Source organism: Mustela nigripes, chromosome 2 (genome assembly GCF_022355385.1).
Source record: "Mustela nigripes isolate SB6536 chromosome 2, MUSNIG.SB6536, whole genome shotgun sequence".
Classification (NCBI taxonomy): domain Eukaryota; kingdom Metazoa; phylum Chordata; class Mammalia; order Carnivora; family Mustelidae; genus Mustela; species Mustela nigripes.
In genome coordinates, this window is record NC_081558.1 from 48,617,477 (window position 1) to 48,631,509 (window position 14,033).

Below are 14,033 nucleotides of genomic sequence, written 5' to 3' on the forward strand. Positions count from 1 at the left end.
AACTTCTGGTGGTTGCTGACAATTTTTTGTATTCTTTGGTTTGTGGCAGCATAACTCCAGTCTCTGCCCTCCATCTTCACATATCTGTCTTCCCTCTATGTGTCTCTGTCCAAATTTCCCTCATACAGGAATACCAATTATTGGATTAGAGTCCACTATAACCCATTAGGCCTTCATCCTAACTTGATTACCCCTAAAAGACCTTATTTACAATGAGTAAGGTCATATTCACACGTACCAGGGTTAGGACTTACATGTCTTCCTGGGGGACATGATTCAATCTACAATACCTTATTTATCACATTCAGTGCTTTTTGCCCTGATTTATGTTTGTCTATATTAAGAACATAAATACTGTTTTTTTATATGTGTGGGTTCCAGTATGCTGTTCAAGTCATTCTATTTTTAATCTTTCTGCTTTGGATTTATCACACACATACAGTACCACTTTGCTTGTGCTTTGTAATACAGTCTAAGACTCTTTTCTTTCAATAAGTGTATCCCATTTATATTAAAATATATTATCTATATTCATTCCAGCATCACATTTTATGTTATGTTTTCTCTTTCATTGCTTTATTTTTTCTGTGTTTTGTGTATTTCTTTGCTTTGTTGTGCATGACTTGGGTAGCTTACTACACTTCAGAAACTTTATTTTCCCTTTAGGGTCATTTGAGTGTTTTATTTTATATCTAAAAGATTATTTTGTACACCCAATCTTCTATTTTATAGACCCTAGGAATAATGATGGATTGCTATCTCCAATACCTTTGGTAGGTATCACTATAGTCATTAGTTTTTCTAATGCTTACTCCTCACCTGAAACTATACTCAAATACCACCTGTTCTAATTATCAGCTATACATGATTTTTTAAAGACAAGTAATACTTTATTCAAACCCATAAGAGAAATGGACAGCTTGGGTCTGTTAGAAAGTGTGTTTTAAAGCATAGGTCAGTATTCATATATGAGAGTATACACTGATACACACAAATTAAATGATCAGAGCACAACTTTCTAACATTTACAACAGAATAAGCTTCCCTGTAAAAGCAGCAATGTTATGACTTTTCTTTAAGATTTGACTTATTTGAGAGAGAGAAAGAACACAAGTGGTGTGAGAGGCACAGGGGGAAGCAGATTCCCCACCAAGCATGGAGCCCAACATGGGGCTCGGTCCTGACATCTTGGGACCAAGGCCCAAACCAAAGGCAGATACTTAACTGACTGAGGCACCCAGGCACCCCTGTTATGCCATTTTAAAAAAGATTTTATTTATTTACTCATGACAGGGAGACAGACAGGCAGAGGGAGAAGCAGGATCCCTGAGGAGCAGGGAGATCCATGCGGGACTTCATCCCTGGACCCTGGGATCATGACCTGAGCTGAACACAGACACTCAACCAACTGAGCCACACAGGTATCCCATATTATGACATTTTTAAGAAGACTTTATTTATTCATTTGACAGAGAGAGACACAGTGAGAGAGGGAAGACAAGCAGGGGCAGTGGGAAAGAGAGAAGGAGGCTTTCTGCTGAGCAGAGAACCCAATGTGGGGCTCAATCCCAGGGCCCTGGGATCATGACCTGAGCCAAAGGCAGACACTTAATGACTGAGCCACCCAGGCACCTCTGTTATGACATTTTTAACTTTAATATTCCTCTCCTTCTTCATACACTCTTTTGACAGAATCTATACCAAACCTCCTCATAATCCTTCTCAAGGGCAGCCTCTCAGACCACAGAAAACTCTCCTTCCTCCATACTTTCACCCACATACCAGTGAACAAAGGCACACTTAGCATACATCAGATCAAACTTGGAGTCCAGGTGAGCCCAGGCCTCAGCAATACCTGTGGTGCATTGGTCACCATGCACACCACTCCCTGTACTGTGGCAAGTTCTCTGCCAGGCACCATGGTGGGAGGCTGGTAATTAATGACAATCTGAGGCCAGTGGGGCACAAGTCCATAAACTGGATGGTACACATTGTCTTGATGGTGGCAATGGCAGCATTGACATCTTTGGGAACCATGTTGCCATAGTAAAACAGGCAGCAAGCCATGTTTTATGATAGCAAGGGTCACAATGTTACATTTCCTCATCTGGTTTGGCTGGTTCAAAGTATACACTGGTGATCTCTGCTATAGAAAGCTGTTCATGGTAGGCTTTCTCAGCAGAGATGACAGAAGCATATGTGGCCAGAAGAAGTGGATGCAGTAACAGGGGATGGGACTAGGTTGATCTGGAATTGTCAGATCAACATTCAGAACTCCATCAAATCTGAGGGAAGCAGTGATGGAGGACACAAATTGACTATCAACACTATTTAGGTTAGTGTAGGCTGTGTGTTCATTATCAAGGTTCTATCAAAGATGTCATAAAAGATGGCCTGAATGTTTACTGTGGAGGCACAATCAGAGTGCTCCAAGGTGGTATGGGTAGTGAGGGTGGGGTTGTAGGACTCAACTATAACTGTGGATACCTGGGTGGCTGCGTAAATGGAGAACTCCAGCTTGGACTTTTTGCCATAATCGACAGAGATGTTCTATTGGCAGGGAGGTGAAACTGAAACCAGCTGCCCCTTCAAAGCTGTGGAAAGCAAAGAAATGCTGAGGCACTATGCACTTGTCAGCTGATTCCTGAATCCTGTCCAAAACAAGGCAAATTATCTTGCCAGTGGTGTAGTAACCCTGGGCATAGTTCTTGGCAGCATCTTTCTTGACTATGATGAGCTGCTCACCATGGAAGAACTGGCAGTAGGTGCCAGTATGAACTTCATCAATGACTGTGGGTTCCAGGTCTACAAATATTGCCCTGGGCACATGCTTGCCAGCACTGATTTCATCAAAGAAGTTGTCAAAAGAGCCTTCTTCATCAATAATCCTGTCATTTGGCATCTGATCAGCCGGCTGGGATGATGTGTTCCAGCAACAGGGCTCCCAAAAGACATCACCAATCTGAACACCAGCCTGGCTAACATGTATGGAGATGCATTCACTCGGGGTTACTGATTTGTGGCTGCCAAGAAGATGGTGGAGAGGAGGGAAGAGGTTGTTACTTCTTACAGCTAGACTCTTGGGTGGTTGATGTAAGAGAACCTAGCAAATGACTGTGATTATAAAAGATGAAATAATTGATATTCTTATACAACTAGTTCCCCTCCAACTTCTATGTTACATTGTTTATTTATTGTCATTCTATTCACATTATGTATTGAAACTATGATTCCAAGAGTTGTTCCTTCCTTAGTTTTAAAGTTAATTGCATTTAAAAAAAAGTTAATTCATTTTATGCTCACCTCTGTTTTTGTTGTTGTTGCTGTTTTCTTTTATTTAGTTCATTGTTGTTGTTTTTGTCATGGTGGATATGTAAGAATAAATTCTCATAGTACTTGCACAACCAAAAGTACATACTCTTATTTTTGTTGTTGTTATTGTTGTTGTTGTTTATAAAGTAGCCTCCACACCCAGCACGGTGCCCAACATAATGCTTGAACTCAGGACCCTGAGATCAAGACCTGAGCTGAGATCAAGAATCAGACACTTAACTGACTGAACCACCCAGGTGCCCCTTGCTCTTGCCTTTTTACTTCAACAAGCTGTCTAGATATAACATTTTCCTGGCACCATTGTTTTCTAATGATATATATTGTCGGGAACTTTAAGGAAAGCCTGATACTTCCCCTTGTAAGTTATCTGATCTTTGGCTGGAATACTCAACGAATTATATACTTATCTTTAAGACCCATAATTTGACAAAGTCATGTTTCAGTTTTACACATATCTTACTGATTTTTCTTTAGTTGTGATGTGCTTTGAATGTATCCTTAAATAGTGTTTAGAGTATGTTTTCACTTTCCACCTTGGTGAGAGGTTATTTTATTCAAGGATGATAAACATACATTGATACTCCTTTGTTTTCAGTAACTCTATTAAATCTACTATCAGTTTCTGGTCTGTGTGTTTACTTTCTCCAATCTGTCTTCTCTTCTGTATTTTCATTGTGTTTTAAACAATCCCTGAGGTTTTGTTTGCTTGAATTTGTTTTGCTTTCAGATAGTGTCTTCATTTATGTGATAATTTTATTCTCCACTTATTTCCTAAGCTCTGCCAACTTAGTTTCACCTGTTTCTGTTGAACATAATTATAATTTCTTACTAAAAATCATATCTCTGCCTCAATTTTTTTTTAAATTTAGGATTGTTTATTTCAATTATTTGAGTCCATGACAATAAGTTTGCTTGTAATATTCATCCACCCCAGAGCAACATTTTTCTGAAGTATGTTCTCTGCCACCTGCTTTTCTGGATCCATTCTTCCTTTTCTCCATCCCCTTCCCCAACCCCTCCATTCCATCCCTGTCCCTAATCTTTACATAAATATGCTGGTTCCTTTTGCAATATTGTTTACTTTTAAGTAGATGAGTCTCTGTAGCAAGCTGTGCATTTTGATCCTTTATTAAAAGTACTGCTGTTCTGGCCCCTTGGTCTGCACAAGATTTGAGAACCGATATCTTCCTAACTTTTGCTACATTCTGCTACAAGAGTGATTTTCTTCATGAGGCACCGGGGCAGCTTAGTTGGTTAAGCTTCTGCCTTTTGCTCAGTTCATGATCCCAGGGTCCTGGGATGGAGCCCCATGGTTCAGCTCCATCCACAGCGGGGAGTCTGCTTCTCCCTTTTTTTCTGTCCCTCCCCCTCAATCATGCTCTCTTTCTCTCAAATAAATAAATAAAATATTTTTTTTTTTTTAGAGAAGAATGATTTTCTTCAGTATCTTCTAGCATCCCATCAGATCCTTTCTTCCCATGACACTCCTCCTTTTGTGATTTAAAGTGTTTAGGCATCTGTTAGTCTATTTTTTGTTTGTCTCTTTTGTTTTTGGAGTTGTTTCAGATAAAAAGAACAGAGATATCCTCACTCTGTCACTGTATAAATTATCTTATTTGATGTCCTATGTCAAATGCCCAATATACCTAACAGTGCTAACTCTAAGCTAGGTACTGCTTTAGCTACTGGTAGCAGAGCAGTAGGAAAAACAAACCAACAAACCAAAAAAAACTGACACATATCCCTTATCCCTGCCCCTATGAACTAAGAATGGCTAATTAACATAAATACAGATATCATTTAATTATATGCTGTCTTCTGCTCGCCACGTATTTTACTTGGCTTGCATAAAATATAATTTCAGTAAACAAAAATTTACTAACACACTCATACAAAGACTAGTCTATCAAAAATACTGTAATAGCCTCCAAATTAATATACTGTGATCCAATTTCATCCCCCCAAACTCCAACTTTGAAATAATAGCCAGAAATACATTATCAAACAACTCATTTCTCTGTTTAAAAATACATTTAAGTAATTTTGAAAATTGTATTATTTCTTCTTGAGGGGAGAATCATAAAATAGGAGATAAATAGCAAATAAATAACTTTTAAAAAAGAAGAAGAAGAAATATAGAGGCATCTGGGTGGCTCAGTCAGTTACATGTCTGCCTTCAGCTCAGGTCATGATCTCAGGGTTTTGGGACTGAGTCTTGTGCCAGGCTTCTGCTTAGTGAGTCTCCTTCTCCGTCTTCCTCTGTCCCTCCCCTGTTCATGCTCTTTCTGTCTCAAAAAAATAAAATCTTTAAAAAGAAGAAGACATATATTCAAGCATCCTGTATTTAAATAGTTATAATATGAATCTTCTAATTTTTTTCATACCAGATATTCATGCACTCTGATTTGTCACCTGTAAAAGTTCCAGGATACAAAACCTAGTTCAGATTTCCTTATGATGACTTTACAAAGGTTTATTTGCCTGTTATTTTAATTTTCCTGCCAATTCAAGGGCTGGCTAGAACTCAGACTGTGTTGAACTACCTGGCTTCATCTAGAAATTCCCTTGTAGTTCTCTAAACTCGGTTTTGCTATTGCTTCTCATGGGGTCAAGCCTAACCCAAGCATATGGGATGCAAGTAAATGTCCTTAGTAATTCAACATTAGTGATTTTCCCCTGTCTTTTTTTTTTTTCCCTTTCAGAGAACACTGGAGGTGATTTGTTTGTTTGCTTTTGTTTCTGAAACTATTACATCAGTAGTGATCTTAAAATTCAATTCCCTTTCTACTAAAATTTTAAAAAAAGGTAGAAGTGATTTTTGACAGAAAATGAAGCCATTTGGAAGTCTGCCCTTGAGAGTAGATGACAGAAAAATTTCCCCTAGAATGAATCTGAAATTTTTATATAAATTGACTTCAGGCATTTTTTTTTCTATTAACTTGCATTATCATGCAATAGCCTTGCATTATGCTAGGCTATTAAGAGGCTAATAATAATGTTAATGGGGTTTATTAATTTTTACATCATTTTAAAATTTTTATTTATATATTTTATTTTGTTTTTAAATAATAACTTTATTATTTTGAGTGCTTACAATGTGTTTAATTATTGTGTTACATGCCATATAAATACTGACTCATTCATCCTCATAATCAAAATAATTAGCCTCATTTTAGAGATAAAAATGTCAAGGCTTAGAGGGAACAAATAACTTCCTCCTTGTAATATAGTTATAGTAACTAATGGCAGAACCAAAGTTCAAATCTGTGTCTGTCAAATGCCCAACCTAATAACTCCAGCCTTCATCTTATATCACCTCTATTCTAGTTCCAGACAGTCTCATTCTGGAAACTAGGAAGAAATGTGAATCCCTGGACCCATTTCCAGGGTTTCTGACAGGGTAGGCTGGGGATGGAGCAGAGAGATATGTGACCACCAGGTAATTCTCTTCTGAATCATTACTTTAGGAAATATCTTTACTAAAAGAAACACTATAATTTAAAAAGTTTCATATAGTTTCTACTAATGATTTCATTTTTCAACTAAATTTAAAATAGTCGTCAAAATATGAGAAGACAGAAAACAAAAAATTTCAAAAAATATTCCCAGGGGAAAAGTCAAGATGGCGGAGAAGTAGCAGGCTGAGATGACATCAGGTAGCAGGAGATAGCTAGATAGCTTATCAGATCATTGAAAACACCTACAAATTCAACAGGAGATAGAAGAGCAGAAGAGCAACAATTCTAGAAACAAAAAATCGACTACTTTCTGAAAGGCAGGACTGGCAGAGAAGTGAATCCAAAGCGACGAGAAGATAGACTGCAGGGGGAAGGGCCGGCTCCCTGCAAACAGTGGAGCAATAGAGCACAAAATCAGGACATTTAAAAGTCTGTTCTGCTGAGGGACATCGCTCCAGAGGCTAAACCAGGATGAGCCCATGCGGGGCTCAATTCTCTCCAATTCATTTTTCTTTATTCTCCCAACCAACTTATCTTACCAATTCCTTTTTTAGAAATTAAAAAAAAAAATTTTCCATCTTTATACTCATATTCCATCCCTTCATCACGTTTACCCTTATATATGCAAGGTCACAGAAGGATTGGGGGTGTCTGAGTGTCGCAGAGCTTGCAGGTATTAGAATGGGGAAGCCGGCTACAGAGACAGAGCCAAGGAGTGAGCTCTCAACTCACAGTTACCTTGAACCAGTCACAGGCTGGGTGAGCTTGGAGCACGGACAGAGGCCAGGGAGATGATAGTGATTGAGCACTTTTTTCTGAGGGCACACTGAGGAGTGGGGCCCTGGAGCTCTCAGCTCCTCTGGTCCAGAGATTGGGAGGCCACCATTTTAATTCCTGTCCTCCAGAATTCTACAGAAAGCGTTCAGGGAACAAAAGCTCCCAAAATTGAACTCGAGCATATTACTTAGCCTGGACCTTGCTAAGGGCAGTGCAATTCTGCCTCAGGCAAAGATATCTGAGAATAACTACAACAGGCCCCTTCCCCAGAAGATCAGCAAGAAATTCAGTCAAGATCAAGTTCACTTACCAAGGAGAACAGCAGAATTCCAGAGGAGGAGAAAGCAAAGCATGGAATTTATGACTTTCACCCCATGATTCCTTAGTCTTGCAGTTAATTAATTTTTTTTTTATTTTTTTTCTTCTGCTAATTTTTTTTAACTTTTACATTTCCACTTTTAACGTTTTCTAACTAGTTTATCTTAACAATACCTTTCATTTAAAAAAATTTTCTTTGAACCTTCATTATTATAGTCATGTTTTATCCTGCATTGTATTTAACTTTATTTTTTGTATACACATAGGGTTGTTTCCTCTAAAAAAAATTTGGCATACAACTTCTTTTAATAGATCAAAATATACCCTAAATCTAACACAGGGCTTTGTTCTAGTCACCAGCCTGAGCAAATTCTCTCCAATTCCTTTTTCTTTATTCTCCCAACCAACTTATCTTACCAATTCCTTTCTTAGAAATTAAAAAAAAAAATTTCCATCTTTATACTCATATTCCATCCCTTCATCATGTTTACCCTTATATATGTTTTTCATTCTTTAAAATTTTGGAGGTAGTTTCTTCTAAGAGACCAAAATACTCACAAAATTAAGTGGGTGACCATTTTCTAGTCACCAGTTACATATATATACATACATATATATATGCATGTATATATATATATATATACATATTATTTTTTATATATATTTTTAATTTTATTTAGTTTATTTCTTTCCTGAACTTCTTTTTGCTCCCTCTCTTTCCCCTACAATTTGGGGTCTCTTCCAATTTGGTTAAAGCACATTTTCCTGGGGGTCTTCGCCACCCTTTTAGTATTTTATTCACTCCTTCATATATTCTAATCTGGATAAAATGGCAAGGCAGAAAAACTCACCACAAACAAACAAAAAAACACCCCAAAAATAAGAGGCAGTACCAAAGGCTAGGGACCTAATCAATATGGACATTGGTAATATGACAGATCTAGAGTTCAGAATGACAATTCTCAAGGTGCTAGCCGGGCTCAAAAAAGGCATGGAAGATATTAGAGAAACCCTGTCTGGAGGAATAAAAGCCCTTTTTGAAAAAAATAAAAGAAGTAAAATCTAACCAAGTTGAAATCAAAAAGGCTATTGATGAGGTGCAATAAAAAAAAAAAAAATGGAGGCTCTTACTGCTAGGATAAGTGAGGAAGAAGAGATAATTAGTAATATAGAAGACCAAATGACAGAGAATAAAGAAGCTGAGCAAAAGAGAGACAAACAACTACTGGAACATGAAGGGAGAATTCGAGAGATAAGTGACACCATAAGACAAAACAACATTAGAATAATTGGGATTCCAGAAGAAGAAGAAAGAGAGAGGGGGAGCAGAAGGTATATTGGAGAGAATTATTGTAGAAAATTACCCTAATATGGCAAAGGGAACAAGCATCAAAATCCAGGAGGTGAAGAGAACCCCCCTCAAAAACAACAAGAATAGGTCAACACCCCATCATCTAATAGTAAAATTTACAAGTCTTAGCGACAAAGGACAAGAAGCCCAGGACAAGAAGTCTGTAACATAAAATGGTAAAAATACTAGATTGGCAGCAGATTTATCCACAGAGACCCCTCAGGCCAGAAAGAACTGGCACGATATATACAGAGTGCTAAACAAGAAAAACATGCAGCCAGGAATACTATATTCAGGTAGGCTATCATTGAAAATAGAAAGAGATAAAAAGCTTCCAGGACAAAGAAAAACTAAAAGAATTTGTAAACACCAAACCAGCTATAGAGGAAATATTGAAAGGGGTCCTCTAAGCAAAGAGAGACCCTAAAAGTAGTAGATCAGAAAGGAACAGCGACAATATACAGTAATAGTCACCTTACAGGCAATACAGTGGCATTAAATTCACATCTCTCAATAGTTACCCTGAATGTAAATGGGCTAAATGCCCCAATCAAAAGACACAGGGTATCAGAATGGATAAAAAAACAAAACCCATCAATATACTGCCTACAAGAAACTCATTTTAGAACCAAAGAAACCTCCAGATTTAAAGTGAGGGGGTGGAAAACAATGCACCATGCTAACGGACATCAAAAGAAAGCTGAGGTGGCAATCCTTATATCAGATCACTTAGATTTTAAGCTGAAGACTATAATAAGAGGTGAGGAAGGACACTATATCGTACTCAAAGGGTCTGTCCAACAAGAAGCTCTAACAATTTTAAATATCTATGCCTCTAACATGGGAGCAGCCAACTATATAAACCAATTAATAACAAAATCAATGAAACACATTGATAATAATACAATAATACTAGGGGACTTTAACACTCCCCTCACTGAAATGGACAGAACATCCAAACTAAAGATCAACAAGGAAATAAAGGCCTTAAATGACACACTGGACCAGATGGGCATCACAGACCTATTCAGAACATTCCATCCCAAAGCACATGGAACATTCTCCAGAATAGACCACATCCTGAGTCATAAATCAGGTTTCAACCAGTATCAAAAGATGGGGATAATTCCCTGCATATATTCAGACCACAATGCTCTGAAGCTAGAACTCAGTCATAAGAGGAAATTTGCTAAGAACGCAAATACATGGAGACTAAACAGCATCCTTCTAAAGAATGAACGGGTCAACCAGGAAATTAAAGAAGAATTAAAGAAAATTCATGGAAACAAATGATAATGAAAACACAACTGTTCAAAATCTGTGGGACACAGCACAGGCAGTCCTGAGAGGAAAATATATAGCGACACAGGCCTTTCTCAAGACACAAGAAAGATCTCCAGTACACAACCTAACCCCACACCTAAAGGAGCTGGAGAAAGAACAACAAAGAAAGCCTAAACCCAGCAGGAGAAGAGAAATCATAAAGATCAGAGCAGAAATCAATGAAATAGAAACCAAAAAAACAATAGAACAAATCAACGAAACTAGGAGCTGGTTCTTTGAAAGAATTGATAAGATTGATAAACCCCTGGCCAGACTTATCAAAAAGAAAAGAGAAAAAACCCAAATAAATACAATCATGAGTGAAAGAGGAGAGTTCACAACCAACACCAAAGAAATACAAATAATTATAAGAACATACTATGAGCAACTCTACGCCAACAAATTTGACAATCTTGAAGAAACGGATGTATTCCTAGAGACATAGAAACTACCACAACTGAACCAGGAAGAAATAGAAAACCTTAACAGACACATAACCGATAAGGAGATTGAAACAGTCATTCATCAAGAATCTCCCAACAAACAAGAGCCCAGGGTCAGATGGATTCCCAGGGGAATTCTACGAAACATTTATAAAAATCTTTTTTTTTTTTTAAGATTTTATGTGCTTATTTGGCACAGAGAGAAATCACAAGCAGGCAGAGAGGCAGGCAGAGAGAGAGGGAGAGGCAGAGTCCCCGCTGAGCACGGAGCCCGATGCAGGGCTCAATCCCAGGACTCCCGGATCATGACCTGAGCCGAATGCAGAGGCTTTAACCCACTGAGCCACCCAGGTGCCCCTCTACCAAACATTTAAAGAAGAATTAATTCCTATTCTCCTGAAACTGTTCCAAAAAATAGAAATGGAAGGAAAACTTCCAAACTCATTTTATGAGGCCAGCATTACCTTGATCCCAAAACCAGACAAGGATCGCATCAAAAACGAGAATTACAGACCAATATCCTTGATGAACACAGATGCAGAAATTCTCACCAAAATACTAGCCAGTAGGATCCAACAGTACATTAAAAGGATTATTCACCACGACCAAGTGGGATTTATTCCAGTGCTGCAAGTTTGGTTCAACATCTGCAAATCAATCAATGTGATACAATACATTAATAAAAGGAAGAACAAGAACCATATGATACTCTCAATAGATGCTGAAAAGGCATTTGACAAAGTACAGCATCCTTTCCTGATCAAAACTCTTCAAAGTGTAGGGATAGAGGGTACATACCTTAATATCATCAAAGCCATCTGTGAAAAATCCACAGCAAATATCATTCTCAATGGGAAAAAACTGAGAGCTTTTCTACTAATGTCAGGAACACGGCATAGATGTCCACTATCATCACTACTGCTATTCATCATGGTACTAGAAGTCCTAGCCTCAGCAATCAGACAACAAAAAGAAATTAAAGGCATTTAATTGGTGGGAATGCAAGCTGCTGCAACCACTCTGGAAAACAGCATGGAGGTTCCTCAGAAAGTTGAAAATAGAACTACCCTATGACCCAGCAATGGCACTACTGGGTACTTATCCTAAAGATACAAACGTAGTGATCTGAAGGGGCACGTGCACCCGAATGTTTATAGCAGCAATGTCCACAGTAGCCAAATTATGGAAAGAACCTAGATGTCCATCAACTGATGAATGGATAAAGAAGATGTGGTCTGTATATATACACACACACACACACACAATTGAATACTCTATAGCCATCAAAAGAAATGAAATATTGCCTATTTGTGACAACATGGATGGAACTGGAGAGTATTATGCTTAGTGAAATAATTCAATCAGAGAAAAACAACTATCATATGATCTCCCTGATACGAGGAAGTGGAGATGCAACGTGGGGGTTTTGGGGCATAGGAAAGGAAAAAATGAAACAAGATGGAATTGGGAGGGAGACAAACCATAAGAGACTCTTAATTTCACAAAACAAACTGAGGGTTGCAGGGGGGAGAGAGGAAGGGATAGTGTAGTGGGGTTATGGACATTGGGGAAGATATGTGCTATGGTAAGTGCTGTAAGTGTGTAAACCTGGGTATTCACAGACCTGTACCCCTTGGCTTAATAATACTTTATTTGTTAAAATAATAATAATAATAATACCCCTGGGTTTAATAATACATTATTTGTTAAAATAATAATAATAATAACAACAACAACAAGAACTATGATGGAATTACATGGAAACCAATAATAATGAAAATGTTACTCTTATAGCACTTCCGATTACTTCAGGGCAGTATTATGTTGAAGCTGCCCTATAGATGTCATGAGAGCTGATGCTTTGCCTCTTTTCTTATCCATGTTCAGTAACATCACTTTGTGACCTTAGAATTGTCCGTGGTAGCAGTGTTTACCACCACAGAAATCATGAAGCACTACTGGTCATCGTCCCTCCAGTGGTTGTTAAGGATTGACATCTCTCATGACAAGGGATGACTGACCTTTAAAAAGACTTGAGACTCAGAGCTCTCTGTGTCCACACAGACTCTCTGAACACCATTTTCCTTTCATTGCCTTCAGTTTTGGAGTTATCTTTATACCAGAATGATGCTGGTTTTGCCTTTAAAGTAAAGAGGTTTATGAAGATTCAAAGTGTCCTTCTTTAGATATATTTATTTAAATCAGTCCAATAAGAAGAATGGCTCAGTTTTTAAAAAATGGTAATATGGATGGTATGTAAAGAAAACCAAATGAAGAAAGTGGTACTGGTAAATCTATTTTTGGAGGCACACTGCTTCGGACAGTTTTCCATTATTTATTACTATATAGCCAATGGGTCTTAGTTTCCAATCACAATTTCTAGCCTGATAAACTAGCCTGGATGAGTAGGGCCAGGGTATCAAAGAAGTATACTTGCTTTCTCTCTATCTTTATCTTTAATTTTGTCTTTGTCTTCCCCGAATGCTTTCTATGAAAGATAAAAGCTAAAATGAGGATTTCTCCTTTGCTGAGCCTGGCACTCTCTTGAATTGTCCTGTTCTAATGTTTTCAGTGATTCTGTAGTTTTCTATTTTAAATGTAAAAGTCTTTCCTCCTGGTTCTTTTGTTAGGTCTTGGATGTCTTCCCAGGGCTTATGTTGTGATTATTGGGGAAAGAATTGATGGTTTAGAGGGGGAGACAAGTAGAAAACTTTGTGGCTTCAGAGGCTTTATTTGTGGTTTGTTTTCTTATGTGTTTAAGAGGAAAGGGGAACAAATAGCATGGGGGCTGGAAGAGACCGTGGCAAGTATATTATCACTGTAATGTTGAATTTGATTTCCTCCTTTTGACCATTTTATTGATATCTAAGATACATAAACAAGACCAACCCTTCCCACAACTGAAACCAAGAGTTGATTTATATAGCACTATATAGTCTCTTGCTGACATCAGTAGTCAGAAAGAAATGTGCTCTTTAATTCCTTTTCTGACTGTCATTCTCTTCAAAGACAGTATTTCTGGAATGATAT

At 37.8% G+C, this 14,033-nt stretch overlaps 1 pseudogene; it reads right to left on the reverse strand.

Moving 5' to 3' along the window:
* Nucleotides 1–1,654: 1,654 nt before the first annotated feature.
* LOC132011520 (tubulin alpha-1B chain-like) lies at nt 1,655–2,995 on the reverse strand (annotated as a pseudogene).
* Nucleotides 2,996–14,033: the final 11,038 nt, after the last annotated feature.